The sequence below is a fragment of the Tenrec ecaudatus genome, chromosome 1 (assembly GCF_050624435.1).
Source record: "Tenrec ecaudatus isolate mTenEca1 chromosome 1, mTenEca1.hap1, whole genome shotgun sequence".
Taxonomy (NCBI): domain Eukaryota; kingdom Metazoa; phylum Chordata; class Mammalia; order Afrosoricida; family Tenrecidae; genus Tenrec; species Tenrec ecaudatus.
In genome coordinates, this window is record NC_134530.1 from 192,013,889 (window position 1) to 192,030,447 (window position 16,559).

Below are 16,559 nucleotides of genomic sequence, written 5' to 3' on the forward strand. Positions count from 1 at the left end.
CCAAGATAAGGCCGTTATTCAAGCAGTGGAGCTCAATTCCTGGATCACATGAGGATCCCTTAGGAACTCTGTTAAAATCCAGATCCCAGGCCTGCCCCAAGCTAATTCAATCCACATCTCCCACGGAGGTCACAGGGCAGGATTTCCAGTGCCCCCAGGTGATCCTATTGTGCAGCCGGCAAGAATCGCCATACAGGGCTAGTCAAACCAGGATTTCAGTGGGGTAAGCACCCGACCGCTAATCCACAAGGCCAGTGGTTCAAACCCCCCGGTGCCTCTAAGGGGAAAGATGAGGTGACTGGCTCCAGTAAAGACTGAGTCTCAGAGACCCGAAGGAGCAGCTGTGCCCTGTCCTGTAGGGTCTCTCTGAGCTGGGATTGATTCACTGGCAGTAGTCTTGGGGTTCACATTTAAAGGCAGCTGTCCGTAGTACCCATGTTGAACCACTTGGCTCCAAACCACATGGGTTGGGGATTAGCATCTTCCCAGAGGGGCCTCTGAAGATCAATGCGCCCCAATGATCTGCTGCCAACAGGCCGTGGCCATTCTGAGCCTGTAGAGGACAGTTCCGCTCTGAGCAAAGCCAGCCCCAACGGAGACACTGGGTTTGTCCACCTGACCAACAGCTGGGTAAGCGTGCTGGGATTGGTGGCAGCGGCTGCCGGTGAGTGACAAATTGGGTTGGCTGGGTGCCAACTTCTTTCTGTTTGCCCTGAGTCACGTGGGGTCCTTGGAAACCGAGAGGAGAGTCCAATCCGAGTGGCTGTGGCCTGGCTCAGGAGTGGCTCACTGGGCAGAGCAAGGTAAGTGCTGTTCACTGGTGGTGGGTACCAGGCGCAGCCGGGTGAGCCGGAGGGGAGAGGGCTGTGGTGGGGGACATGGAATGGCCTCTCATTGCAATCTGGGCTGGGCATCAACCCCTCAGAACACCCAGAGGCTGACTGGGCAGCCCCAAGCTGATTCCATCTCCACAGGGAGGCATCCGCCCCGCAGGGCTGGAGGGTGACTTGCGTCAGACCTGTGCCACAGTAGAGTTCCGCTGGCTGCCTAACTGATGAGGGACAGAGGAAGGATGTAAAGCAAGAGTGTCAGGAGTCGCAGGTCTGATGCTTATAAGACTAGTTGTTTTCATCGAGTTGCCCTGCTAAATTCCATGAGCGGGTATTGTCTATGACTCAGGGCAAGGTTCCCCCCTCGCTGCCTCTCCTTGGAGAGTGGGCCTCTAGCTGCTGGGATGGGTGTGGCCGGACCCCCTACCCATCATGTGCAGGTCCAGGGCTGGAGGGGCAGCCTACTTGTGTACGCCCACACCAGGCAGGGGACTAAGCTGCTCTCACACCAGGCTCTTGTTCTGAAGGCTATGAAATCACCCCATCTCTTGTCCTTCTCTCGCCTCAGCCCCACCACGGCTGCTGGTCAACCGACCTGCCCAGCACTGCCCATGACTGCCTAGTGTTGGGATCCCTCTGGCTTGGCCTCCAGACACCCTGACCCTACCCCACAAGACTTCAGGAGCCCTGCCCGATGTCACCTGGTTTCCCTTCTCTGTGGAGCCTGGGTAGTGTAGTGGATACTCATTGGGCTGGCATCCACATGGTCGGCAGTTTGAATCCACCAACAGACCCTCAGGAGAAAGCCCAGGCTTTCTACTCCCATAATCAGTTACAGTCTCAGAACCCCACAACAGGAGCTATGGGTCAGCACTGACTCGAGGGCAGCGAGTGAGTCCTCTCTCTGGCTCTGGCATGTTGTGGCATCACTTACCTGCCGCCAGATGATGAGGCAGCGATCTATAATCAGTCAGTCAGCTAGTCTCCAGAGACCCTCAAGGAGCATCTGCATGCTTGTGTGTCTTTTCAATAAAGATACATTTGGAGAAGAAGCTTCCATGGGAGCCTAGAGTAAGGCAGGGTGATGTGGGCACAAGGACTGTGGGTAGTTTCCCGGAGGGAGTTGGACTTGAACTGGTGGTGTAGAAGGACAGGAGGGATGCTGGAGGTAGGCAGCCAGGTATGTGGAGCGGAGAGCAGAGCCAGGGCCTGGCTGACTGGAGAGGTGGGCCCTGCCATCACCTGGGGCGGGGAGATTGTATCAGGCCAGGTTGACTAGAGAAACAAATCCAGAGACACTCAGAGGTGTGTGAGAGAGAGCTTTATATTAAAGAGCAATTGTATTTTGAGAAAACATCCCAGCCCAGTCCAGAGCAAGTCCATAGTTTGATATTAGGCCTTATGTCCCATACTAGTCCATAAATTCCTCTTCAGACTCATGCAATACATTAAATGATGCTGAATGCAGGAAGATCACAGGCCGGTGGGTGGAGAGTCCTGTGGGTCCAGTGGCAGTGGAAGCATCTCCAGGGCTCTGGCTGCCATCAGCGTGGCCCCATGTGGCTTGTCAACAGGAATGTGAAGCAGAGAGTGGGTCCCAGCTCCAGGGAGGAAGAGAGGGAGTTCCCAGAACCCTCATGAGAAGGTCACACCCACAAGGCTATGGCCTGATTGACAAGTAAGACTCCACCCCATTCACTTTTAATACCCTTAAATTGACCCCAAGATTACGTAACTACCACAGTGATATACGAAGCACCTAGCTCTGGCCCATCCTCCACTCAGAGAGCTGCTGGGAGCCTCCACATCACAGTCTCTGATTCTGCACTTTCAAGATGCCTGGTGATTCTGACTGCAGGGCTTGCTTGAGCCAGGGACAAAGAGAGTAGAGACTGAGACGTGTCAAACCTCACTCCGAGGCAGAAAACAAACCAAAGGAGTGTAACTGGGACACGACGGCTGTTGTTCGAACCTTTGCCATGGCCTTGGCTTCTCTGGAAATGCCTTCATTAGAAAGCTGTGGAAGCCTTGCTGGAAAGGGCACCTTCCTCTTTATGAAGTGCACAGAGATTTTGAGACAAACGGGGTGGAGGTGGGGGAACAGTATTGTGAGATGGCCACATAGGCGGTTGTGACAGGTTCTGGAATCCTTCCTCTCCCAACCGGTGCCGTGGAACAGGGCAAGCCCTAGTCAGGAGCTCAGCACCACCTGGGTAGAGTTGGTGGCGGGTCAGAAACTGACTGGGCTGACTTAATCAGGGGCAGACATTTCTGAACAGACTTGGGGAGCTCCCAGAACAACGCAGGAGCCATCACTGGGAAATGGACTTGTCCCAAGGCACCCGGGCAGCAGGAGACAACCACACCCTGGGGAGGACGCCACAATGGCTAGGACCCTACTGGACATGTCACACTGCTTTCACAGATGGCCTCTGGGCCGCACTGCCATGGCCAGAAATCAGTTATTTTATGTCCCTGTTTCATTGCCTTCAGAACTTGGAGTCCCTGGTTGACTGGTCCAAGACAAGATGGCTGGGAGAAATATGAGTTCTGGGGCCCTTATCTTCCTGAGGGGCTGATGGGCTTCTGCCAAGACGCACAGAAAAAGATTCTGGGAAGGGTGCTGGAAGGTTGGCAGCGAAAACAAGCTATCAAAGCAACAGCCCCAAATGCCCACTAGTGCCAAAGAAGCAATTTTGTGGATGGAAGCAGTGCCGATGTCATTGAGAGGGCAAGGGTTGAGCTAGTCTTTAAATTTAGAGACTATTTGGATTAGTGACATTAGCTCTCAGGTGAACGAAAGAGCAAAATGCATCCTTCTATTTCATGTGAGATCATAGCTGAACAAGAAAAGAAAGAAAGACAAATGTAACCCTTGTGGGGAGGTGAGGAGTTATGCGGCACGGGACACGGAAAATGTCTCGATCTTTAACTTCCGCACAATTTTCTTTATTTCTTTTACTTTACTATTTCTGAAAGGTTTCTCTATCTTGGATTTCATGCATCAAATGAACTTAATTATACAAATGAACATACACAGGTCTAACAAGATTAATGAGGTAAAACTAAGACCATAATAGTAGGGGGGCGGAAATATTAAAGAGCTAGAGGATAGTTATGTGTTTCATCAGTGCTATGCTGCACCCTGGATATATCATCCCTTCCCTGTGGCCCTTCTGTGAGGGACTGTCCAATTGTCTTACAGGTGGGTTTTGAGTCTACATTTTGTCAACGTTCCTTCACATCAATTTGATTGTTTGTTTTTGGATTTCTGATACTTATTCCCGTCAATACTTCATGGTTACACAGGCTGGTGTACTTCTTCCATGTGGGCTTTGTTGCTTTCTACTAGATGGCCACTTGTTTACCTTCAAGCCTTTAAGACTCCAGATGCTATATCTGGGCACCATCAGCTTTCTTCACCACATTTGCTTATGCACACATTTTGTCTTCAGCGATCATGTCAGGAAGGTGAGTATCATAGAGTGCCACATTTTAGAACAAACCATTCTTATACTGAGGTAATATTTGGGTGGAGGCCCAAAGTACATCTGAATATCCTAGTTCAGATGAGGTGTGAAGCACTGCCACCACCACCACCCCACCCCCAGTCAGAAGTCTACAATCAAGCTCCCTCGGGGACTTTGTGGCTTTGCTCCTGTTGTTGGTCTGTTTTGGCCCCATGTGGGTGGGTCCGCACTGTGTCTTCAGCGTTGTCCTCTGTAGCGCTGTTGTCTAGGGAAGGGAGTCATGTCTCAAGCTGAGGCCAGCCCTGCAGTCCTCTCTGTGAATGAACTGCTCTGAGCAGGAACGTCATCCAAGGCTTGATGCACCAGAATGAGGTTTATTCTCTCGCTCCCTTTCCTGTGGAGACATAAACAATACCCTCCCCTTGGGTGGATTAGTGCCCTGTGCCCACATTGCCATCTGTTTTCTCCCCCACCTGCCTGTGGGCTGTAAACATATATGAGGGATGTGTGTGCGTGTGTGTGTAAAATGTCTTTCTGCACAGGTGCTATCTGCATCTTTTTCATTTCTTTCTTTCTTATTTTTTAGATGACATGTACATCATTGTGTTTGGCCTGGTTCTTGCCATCGTGTCTGGTCCTGAGCCCGGGAACTGTGCCGTATGTCTATTTCCCCCTGTGCCCACTATTGTTTGAACTCTGCTGTCCTCAGTGGACTCATGTTGTACTTGTCCTTTTGTACTTAGCTCACTTCACTCAGCATAATATCCACCAATTCTTTCCATGCAATGAGGTGCTTCATTGTTTCATCACCATTTTAGGGGTGCATAGTAATCCATTGTGTGTATATCACAGGTTGTTTACAATCCATTCATCTGTTGATGGAAACTTAGGTTGTTTCCAATTCTTTGTGATTGTGAACTGCACACTGGAGCTCAGCTGTCTGGTTTGTGGCCTCTTTCTTATTTCTTCTGGATATTTTCCCAGTGGTGGAATTGCTGGATCATAAGGTAACTTGATTTCCCACTGTTTTAAGTATCATCAAATCGCTTTCCACAGTGGCTGTATATATTTACAAGACCACCAGCAGTGAACTGGAGTACCTATCTCACCACACTCCTACCAACATTGGCTGCTCTCTGCTTTTTTTGAATTGGGTTATCCTTGTGGGTGTTAGGTGGTCCCATGTTTCCCTGAAAATAAGACATACCCATAAAATAAGCTGTAGCAGGATTTCTAAGCATTTGCTCAATATAAGCCATCCCCCAAAATAAGAAGTGATAGGTGCGGCTCTGCAGCGCATCGGCACAGAGCGGTCACGAAGACGGGCAGCCCTTCTCATCTGCCCCATGGTGAGAGCTGCTATCTCGGAGGGGACCCAGAGGTGCGGCAGCCGCATCCACACGGCCGGCGCCCCCTGTCAGGTCCCGGTCATTCTGCGCGTGCTGCAAGCTGAGGCAGAGAGGGAGACGTAGACAGTGGAAGTCAAAGTCTTCTCGGTGAAGGGAGGAGCAGGACGCTCTGCTTTAGGTATTGTGTGTCCTCAGGGGGAAGAGGGAAGCCATGGCTGCCCTATGACTCAGTTGTGGATCAATGTTCCAGAAGAAGATGACTTAACTATATTTGAATAAACGTAGATTTTTGTTCCATACTTAATAAAAATAAGACATCCCCTGAAAATAAGCCATAGTGAGTCTTCTTGAGGAAAAATAAATATAAGGCAGTGTCTTATTTTCGGAAACACAGTATCTCATGGTTGTTTTGATTTGCATTTCCTGGATGGCTAATCATCAGGAACATTTTCTCATATGTTTATTGGCCTTTCAGGTTTCCTCCCTTGTGAATCTTCTGGTTGTCTTTTGCCCTCCCTCAGTGGGCTATTCGTTTTTTTCTTATTGTAAGGCTTCAGGGTTCTGTAGATTTTAGAAATAAGCCCTTTGTCTGATATGTCATTACTAAATATCTTTTCCCATGCACACAGTGCTTTATCTTTGGTGTGTCCCACATATCTATTGTCTCTTCCTGTGGGTGTGTGTCCTTGATTATTGCTGATAGCCCATGTATTCCCTGTGCTAAGGTTCTTAGATTTGTCCCAATTTTTTCATTGGCGATCCTGATAGTTTTGGGTTTACCTTGAAGTCTGTGATCTACCTTGAATTTGTCTTGTGTAAGGGGTGAGGTAGGGGTCTTGCTTTATTCTTCTGTAGGTTGATATCCAGTTTTTCCAACATCATTTGTTTAAAAGGGCATCTGCTTCCCATTTGATTTTTGGAGGGCTCTTATCAAAGATCAGTTGTCTGTGTTCTGCTGCTTGTATTCTGGATTTTCTGTTTTTATCCATTGCTCCGAGTATCTATCATTATACCAGTACTATGCAGTTTTGACAATATGGCTGTGTAACAAGTTTTAACGTCAGGTAATGCAAGCCCACCCACTTCATTCTTCTTCTTGAGGAGTTCTTTGCCAATTCTGGGTCCTTCCCTTTCCATATGAAGTTGGTAGTCAGTTTTTCCATTTATATGAAAAATGATGCTGGCATTTGTATTCGATTGCATTGAACCTGTATAGTGCCTTAGATAGAATTGACATCTTTACAATATTCAATCTACCAATCCATGAGCATGGGATATTTCTCCATTTGTGAAGGCTTCTTTTGGTTTCTTGTGATAATGTTCCATAGTTTTCCTCATACAGATATTTTTTTCTTTTTGGGTTAGGTATATGCCTAGATATTTCAATTTATGCTTGGCTATTGTGAAGGGTACTGCCTTCTTGGTCCCTTTTTCTGTAATCCTGTCAGTTGTATATAGCAATCCAATTGAGTTCTGCTTGTTGATTTTATATCCTGCCACTCTACTATATTCCTCTATTGTATTCCAGCATTCCTATTGTGGAGCCTTTGGGGTTCTCAATATATAAAATCATATCATCAGCAAATAATGATAATTTCACTTCTGCTTTCCCCAGACATATACCTTTGATATCTTTCTGTTGCCTTATATTATTAGCTAGAACTTCCAGGAGGATGTTTAATAAAAGTGGGGACAAGGGGCATCCTGGTCTCATTCCCCCTTTCAGTGGGAATGTTTTAGTTTTTTCTCCATTGATTATAATGCTGGCTGTTGGATTTTCATATCTAGTTATAATTATATTGAGGTAATTTCCTTCTGGTCCAATCTTCTAGAGTGTCTTAATTAGGAATGGATGTTGAATGTTATCAAATGCATTTTCTGTGTCTATGATATTATCATGTGGTTCTTGTCCTTTTTCTTCTCAATGTGGTGGATAAAGTTGATGGATTTTCAAATGTAGGTACCATCACTACATCCCTGGTATAAATCCCACTTGGTTATGAGGAATTATTATTTTTATATATTTTGTATTCTATTGGCTAAAATTTTGTTAAGGATTTTTGTATCTATGTTCATTAGAGATATTGGCCTGTAGTTCTCTATCCTTGTTGGATCCTTCACCGGTTTTGGTATCATTGCTATACTAGCTGTATAGAATATATTTGGGAGTTTACATCCCTTTCTATGTTCTGGAAGAACAGGTGTAGAATTGGAGTCAGCTCTTCCCTGAATGCTTGGTGGAATTACCCTGTGAAGTCGTCTTGGCCAGGACTTTCTTTAGTTGGCAGTTCCTTAATAACCTTATCTAGTTCTTTTTTGGCTATGGGTCTGTTCAAGTTCTTGACATCTCTATGAGATAATCTGGAGAGGGTTTGATCTTCCAAGTATTTGTCCATGTCTTCCAAGTTATTGTATTCCTTGGAGTACAGTCCTTAGTAACACTGTGTAATTAGTCTTTTAATTTCATTTGAAGTCTGTTGTAATTTCTTCTGTTTCATTCCTCAACCTGGATATTGACGTCGGCACCTTCCTATCTTTTGATAGGTTTGCCAATGGTTTGTCAATTCTGTTCACTTTTCAAAGAACCAACTTTTTACTGTGTTGCTTTTCTACATAGTTTTTCTGTTTTTCCATTCATTTATCTCCATCATGATTTTAAAATTTTCTTTTCTTTTGCTATTAAACGGATTATTCTGTTGACTTTGTTCCAACTGCTGAAGGTTTTGTGAGAGGGAATCCACCATAAGTTTCTCTTCCTTCTTCATATGCACATTTATCGCTATCAAGCATCTCTTGATAACTGCCTTTGCTGTATCCCATAGATTTTAATGTGTTGTATTCTCATTCTCATTGGTTTCTAGAAACTTCCTAATTTTGTTTCTAATTTGGGCCAATAGACACTCCTTAAAAAAAGTAGTTATTCATCTTCTAAGTATTTGCCATTTTTTAATCTTCCTTTTGTTGATTTCCAGCTTTATGGAGTAGCAGTCAGAGTAGGAAGTCTGAGTGACCTCTATATGTTTGAATTTGCTCAAAGTTGACTTGTGTCCCAGCATGTGGTCTATTTTCAAATACATCCCTTGTGACCTTGAAAAGACAATTTTTTTTGCAGTTGGATGGAGAGCTCTGAATATGTCTATCAGGTCGAGTTGTCTTATTGTAGCATTTAGTTCTGTAACCTCCTTGTTGAGTTTCTTTCCTGCTGCTCTATCCTTGGAGAGCGGTGTATTGAAGTCTCCTACTATGTAGATCTTATGATTTCTTTTTTCATTTTTTGAAGGATTTGATTGATCTATTTCATAGGTCCCTTGTTGGGTGCATATATGTTTATTATATTCACTGGCCGTTGCTCTACTGATCCTTTAAGCATTATATAATGCCCATACTTATCTCTTGTTATATCCTGCAACTTGATATCAATTTTGTCAGAGATTAGAATTGCAACTTGTTTCCTTTTTACATTGCCATTAGCTTGATATACCTCCCACCAACTTTTGAACCTCAGCCTGTGAGGTTGAGATGTAGTCTTTCAGACAAAAGATTTCTGGCCTTTGTTTCTTAATCCAGTCTGCTAGCTTTAGTCTTTTTAATTTTTTTTGCATTTCTTTTTTTTAATAAACATTTTTTTGAAGAAGCTGAAGGTTTTATTAAATGGTTTATGTTGCTGCAAGGCTGTTGCTTCATTGTATAAAAATAGCACCAGCAATGGCAAGTGTATTGCAAACTTAAAATTTTGCTGTTCTTTAGCTGCTACTGTACAATTAATAAAACCTTATCTCCACTCCTGGTTAAGTACGCTGGCTCAAACCCAGGTCTGGATATCCGCAGCAGCTATGTTACAGGAGGCTTAAGATAGCAGCGTACCTTTTGACTTACATTGTTTTGTGGCTGTTCCCACCAAGATCATTTCATGACTTCTGAATATTATAACGAGATCCTAACATAAAAATCACAGGCTACTGTGAGAAAAAGTGTGCATTATGTTTCTCGAAAATCATTAGGAAGTTAAGGGGTACTTTTGTCCAATAGCATAGTTGCCCCAACTGATTTCTCTGTTCCAGTGGTACTGCTAAAGGCTACTTCAGTTCTTTCCCCCACTGATTTAAGACAACCATGCTGGCATAAGTTGTTTCACCGTAGTTTATTCAGGGGTCCCATTTTCATTCCTCGATGGATTTTATGTATTTCTCATAGGCCTCTTCACTCATTAGTTCATCAAGTTCTGAAGGATTAGTCAGTGTCATCTTGATCAGCCAGCCATCTTCATAACAGGATTTGTTCACAAGCCCGGGATTCTCTGTAAGTGCGTCATTAATTTCTGTGACTTCTCCTGATAAAGGAGAGTAGAGTTCACTAGCAGCTTTCACACTTTCCAAAGCACCAGACTCATCCTGTTTGTTCAGCTTTGTCCTAACTTCAGGAAGACTACAGTAAACAACATCTCCCAATGCTTCCTGTGCAAAATTGCTGATCCCCACTGTTCCAACACCATTTTCTGTCGTTACCCATTCGTGTTTGTCTGTGAACTTGCGCGCCGAGAGCAGAGCCCGGCCGGAGCGCAGCGTCCGCAAGGCGGCCGACCCGGGACCCCAGCATCGCGCCGGGCAGAGCGCGCGGGCCGCCGAGAGCGCACGCAAGCTGCAGGCCGCAGCCCGCGCACTCCGCGCCGCTTGCAGCGCATGTTCGCTGGCGGGGTGAGGACTCTTAATAAACATTTTATTAGGGGCTCATACAACTCTTATCACAATCCATACATATACATACATCAATTTTATAAAGCACATCTATACATTATTTGCCCTAATCATTTTCAAAGCATTTGCTCTCCACTTAAGCCCTTTGCATCAGGTCCTCTTTTTTTCCCCTTCCTCCCTACTCCCCCCTCCCTCATGAGCTCTTGATAATTTATAGATTATTATTTTGTCATATCTTGCCCTATCCGGCATCTCCCTTCACCCCCTTCTCTGTTGTCCATCCCCCAGGGAGGAGGTCACATGTAGATCCTTGTAATCAGTTCCCCCTTTCCAAACCACTCACTCTCTACTCTCCCAGAATCACCCCTTACCCACTGGTTCTGAAGGTATCATCCACCCAGGATTCCCTGTGCCTACAGCTCCTATATGCACCAGTGTACAACCTCTGCTCTATCCAGACTTGCAAGGTAGAATTCGGATCATGGTAGTTGGGGGGGAGGAAGCATACAGGATCTGGGGGAAAGCTGTATCCTTCATTGGTGCTACATTGCACCCTGACTGACTCATCTCCTCCCCTAGACCCCTCTGTGAGGGGGTCTCCAGTGGCCGACAAATGGGCTTTGGGTCTCCACTCTGCACTTCCCCCTTCATTCACTATGGTAAGATTTTTTTTTGATGATGATGATGCCTTATCCCTGATCCCTTTGGCACCTCGTGATTGCACAGGCTGGTGTGCTTCTTCCATGTGGGCTTTGTTGCTTCTGAGCAAGGTGGCCGCTTGTTTACCTTCAAGCCTTTAAGACCCCAGACACTATCTCTTTGGATAACCGGGCACCATCAGCTTTCTTCGCCACATTTGTTTATGCACCCATTTGTCCTCAGTGATCATATCATGGAGGTGTGCAGCCAATGATATGATATTTTGTTCTTTGATGCCTGATAACTGATCCCTTCCGGACCACGTGATCACACAGGCTGGTATGTTCTTCCATGTGGGCTTTGTTGCTTCTGAGCTAGATGGCCGCTTGTTTATCTTCAAGCCTTTAAGACCCCAGACACTATCTCTTTTGATAGCCGGGCACCATCAGCTTTCTTCACCACATTTACTTGTTCACCCGCTTTGACTTCAGCAGTTGTGTCAGGAGGGTGAGCATCATAGAAAACCAATTTAATAGAAGAAAGTATTCATGCGTTGAGGGAGTGCTTGAGTAGAGGCCCAAGGTCCTTCCGCCACCTTAATACTAAACCTATAAATATAGACACATAGATCCATTTCCCCATCCTCATATATATATTTGCATGTACATGTCTTTGTCTAGACCTATCTAAATGCCCTTTGCCTCCTAGCTCTTTCCTCTATTTCCCTTGACTTTCCTCCTACCCCACTATCATGCTCCGTCCCCACCTGGGTTACAGCTATACCTCGTCTTTACGTAACCTTACCCTTGATCATTCCCTACCAGGCCTGCCACGCCCCCCCCCCAACAATTTGGATCCCATGTTGTTCCCTTGCCCCTGGGTTTGTTAACACCACTTTAGCCTGTGTCTTTTGATGGGGGAATTCAGACCATTGACTTTCAGCGTTACTACATCCATCTGTGGATTCTTTGCTGTCTGTCATCTCGTATCTTTTTTTGATAGACATTTTCCTATCTCCCTCCTTAGCAGTCTGGTATATATGTGTGTGTGGAGACTCATTCTTGCCTTATTTTTACCACTGGCTCAAAGATGTCTTGTTCATTGCTTTCAGTGCTCTGACTTCTGGATAGTGTTACTCTATGTGGTGGTCTCATGCTTGTGCTCTGTAGATGTTGGTCTTCTGACCAAAGAGAGTTGGAAAGTAATTTTCATAGTGTTGTTTTTTGGTTTTGTTTTGTTTGACATATTCTCTAGATTTGTCTTGATCTGGGAAAACCCTTACATCTCCATCTATTTTGATGGAGCATGTGGTGGAATAGAAGATTCTTGGGTTACTGTTATTCTCCTTCAACCATTGGAAGATTGTTACTCCATTCTCTCCTCTTCTTCATCATTACTGCTGCTCAGCCTGAGTATATTCTTATAGGTGACTGCATTTTTTTCTCTAGCTGCTCTTATGATTTTTAATTTTTCCTCAAAGTTGGATAATTTGACTAGTATATGCCATGGTGTGTTCTTCTTGGGGTTCAATCTAATTGGGGTCCTCTCTGCTTCCTGGCTGATTGTCTGATTCTCCTTCATTAAGTTGGGGGAGTTTTCTTCCAGGAATTCCCTCACTATCTTGGCTGCTGGTTTTTTCCTTATGTCTTTCTCTGGTAACCCAATTATTCAAATGTTGTTTCTCTTCATAGCATCACTCATTGTTTCAGGTTTTCTTCTCTGATTATCTTGTTTGATTGTCTTTCACCTTTGTTGAATCTGCTTGGCTATTTTCAAGATCACTGATGTAATATCTGCCTCTTCCAACCTTGTGGAAAGGTCTTTTACCATTTACTTTGCTTTTCCTGTGTTTTCCTTTAACTCTTTGGTATGTAGCCTCTATCCTCCCTATATTTTCATCTTTTTTCTGTATCGATTTCCTCATATCCTGTATGACTCTAAGCAGCACACTGAAGATTTCTTTCTGTGGCAGTTCAAAGTCTGTTTCTTCTATGTACGTCACTAGGTTCAAGTTCTCCTCAGATGTTGTGTTTTGTTTCTCTTGCTTTCTTGTAGTGGCTGCTGATGTGGGTTGCTGTCTACGTGACATTTTGGTGGAGCTCAGCACCATTTTCCTGAGAGTCCAGGAGCCCTGTGATTTCTTTCTCAGAGGCTAGTTGGAATGGTTCTATGGATGACTGGAAGCCAACTGTGCTTCAGGTTTGAGCTGCATCTCTTTCTCACTGTGGTTGACTCTGTCCCTAGGCAGTTAGAGCTATCTATTTGGAGGGCAACGCGGGTGGCTCTCTCAGGCAGGGTGGGCGGGGTAATCTCAGGCAACAAGGGTGGTGCTGGCCAGGCTGATTGTTGCAGTGTGTGCTGATGCTTACGGACCTTAGCAGGGGAGAGAGCTACTCAAGGGACCTGTGAGCAGACTGGTCACAGGCTACAATTTCTAGCAGCAGCACCAGGTCTGTCTTGAGCAGCAAGGATGTCATTGGGCAGGTCGATAATGCACAGGCAGACTGGCATTTATGGGGACCTGGGCAGAGGGTTATGGGGGATATGTATTTTGTTGGTAAGTTGGTGAAGAATTGGTATTATCAAGGTGTAGGAAGCAGGTTCTAGATGTTGTAGTGGTTGGGGTACATGCTGGGTATGTTAACAGGGTCCCTTATCAACCCTGTAAATTGTGAAAGGGAGAGTACAGACCTTTAATTATTTGTGTTTATAACAGAAGACTCCTTTATAGTAGGTTGCAACACAACTTCCAGTACTCCTCTCCTTACCTATAATCTCAGGTATATATAGGGTAGTCTTGTGGGTTCCCCTCTGAAGTGGGGCTTCTCTTCAGAAGGTGGTCAGGGTAGGGTTCGTGAGACCCCATGTTCGCTGATTTCCTTGCCAGGGGTAGGTAAGGTTTCTGAGTAACCCTGATGTGATGAGTCCCCAATTCCTGTGTGAGGAAAGGAGACCTGTCTTTCTCTAAAGCCAATGAGAATAGGTCTAACAACTACCTGGAGGTAGCTATGCCATGACTTTAAGTTGCATCTCTGTCTTTCGGCAGGCTGGCTCTCTCCCTAGAAACTTCAATTTTACTTGGTGAGTTTAAAGAAGGTTGTGTGTTGCTGGCGTGAAGGGAACACGTTCCAGAGGTTATCGTGGTTGGGGTAAAGGAGGAGTCTAGTGAAGCCACCAGGGTCCCTGGTTGCCCCTGAGTATTATGTAGGGACAGTGTTTGATGGTATGATGTTTTACTGCCTTCTGGTCTTGTAGAGTGTCAGAGAAAGGGTGATATTCAGGCTAGGGGGATGCTTTCATGTGTGGTACAGCTGCAAGAGCTATATTCTTGCATTCTTGTGATTGAATGAGTTGTCTTGAAAGAATGTACCTCTGTGAATCAGGTTGGGATGGATGGGAAAGGTGGAGGTGGCCAATGGGGATGGGGAGATGGGATCTATTCCTGTTGCCTACCTAAGTAGCCTAGTGGGGTGGAGTATAGCAATGTCTTACTCGGCAGGCTGGTGTTTTATGTGGAAGGCTTTTTTTGGTGACTTAGTGTTGTGTAGTCTTTTAACAGTTGTGGTAATTACATTATCTGGTGTCAATTTGAGGATTAAGAGTGTGGAGATGGAGTCTATCCTGTCAATCAGGATATAGCCAATGAGGCCTCTGTGTGGACATGGCCTTGATTCTGGGAACTTCTGTATTTCCTCGCTGGAGGCAGGAGATACGCTCTCTATTGGTTCACTTCCTGCGAGACATCCCTAAGGAGAAGCCACATGGATCTATCCTGATGTGGCCATGGGAGCTGGAGAAGCCACATGGAGACACCTGCCAGCACTGAGATGCTTAAGATGCCACTGGATCCACAAGACTTCCTATTCACTGGCCTGTGATATTCTTGCATTCAGCATAATTACATGTGTTTCATGAGTCTGGAGAGAACTTTATAGATTGGTATTGGACATACCAGGAACTATTCATAGGTTATTTTTTGTTTTTCTTCTTTTTCATGTCTATCTAGACAGGATTAATAATCACGAGGAGAAAAAAATGGGACTGATGGTTCCATGGGCCCAAGGGAGAAGAGGAGGTGGGGGAAAGGTAGGGGAAAGCCAACAAACCCAGGGACAAGGGAACAACAAGAGATCTAAAATTGATGGTGGGGAGGGCATAGAATGCCTGGTGGGGTTCAATCAAGTGCAATACAGCTGAGAGGAAGTACAGATAGCCTAATGAAGATCAAATATGATAGTGGAACAGGAGGAAATCAAAAGGAAATAGAAGAAAGAACTAGGAGGCAAAAGACATTTAGAGGTATAAACATAGACGTGTACATATGTAAATATATTAATATATAATGATGTGGATATAGGTCTATGAATGTATATGTATAGGTTAAGTATTAAGGTAGCCAATGGACATTGGGCCTCTACTCAAGTCCTCCCTCAATGCAAGAACACTTTGTTCTAATAACCTAGCATTCTGTGATGCTCACCTTCCTTATATCATCACTGAAGACAAAATGGGTGCCTAAGCTAATGTGGTGAAGAAAGCTGATGGTGCCAAGCTATTAGAACATATGGCATCTGGGGTCTTAAAGGCTTGAAATTAAACAAGTGGCCATCTGTCAGGGAAGCAACAAAGCCCACATGGAAGAGGCACATCAACCGTGTGATCATGAGGAGCTGACAGGATATCAGGCATCAGAAGACCTAAAGCAAACAACCATTTTGATACGACTGATGGGGACTGGAATGGAGACCTAAAACTCATCTGTAGACAATTGAACATCCCCTCACAGAAGTCACAAGGAAGGTATGAGCTAGCCAGGGTGTAAATCACACCAATAAAACACACAGCATTCCTCTAATTCTATAATGCTTCCCCCCTACCTCCCCACTATCATGACCCCAGATCTTCCTTATAAACCTGGCTAGACAAGAACATGTACACTGGTACAGATAAGAGCTTTCAACACACAGAATCCAGGACAGATAAACCCTTCAGGACTAATAATGAGAGTAGCAATACCCTGAGGGTAGGGGAAAGTAGGGTGAAAAGGGGAGAAAAGGAGAACCAATTATAATGATCAATGTAACACCACCCACCACCCTTACCTGGGGGACGAACAACAGAAATGTGGGTGAAGGGAGACAGTGGATGGTTTACAATATGAAAATAAAAATAATATATAAATTATCAAAGGTTCACAAGGGTGGGAGGGGAGGGAGGGGAAAAAAGAGGAGCTTATACCAAGGGCTCAAGTAGAAAGAAAATGTTTTGGAAATGATGATGGCAACATATGTACAAATGTGCTTGATACAATTGATGTATGGATTATTATAAGAACTGTAAGAGCCCCCAATAAAATGATTTATTTTTTAAAAATTTAAAGTATACAAAAGAAACACCATCACCACCGACAAACCACCAACTACAGCAGAATAAAGCACAAAGGAACCTCAATGCAAAGATAGCAGAATGTACTAACATCTAGAACTAGTCAAAAATGGGTTGAAGGGAAAAGCAAATGGTAAGATGCTAAATTTTACCCTGACTATATGGTCGCTCTGTACATGGATTTAGGCTTTC

At 44.9% G+C, this 16,559-nt stretch overlaps 1 pseudogene; it reads right to left on the minus strand.

Annotated features, from left to right (window-relative positions):
- Positions 1-9,584: 9,584 nt before the first annotated feature.
- LOC142439162 (glycine cleavage system H protein, mitochondrial pseudogene) lies at positions 9,585-10,364 on the minus strand (annotated as a pseudogene).
- Between the last annotated feature and the right edge of the window lie 6,195 nt (positions 10,365-16,559).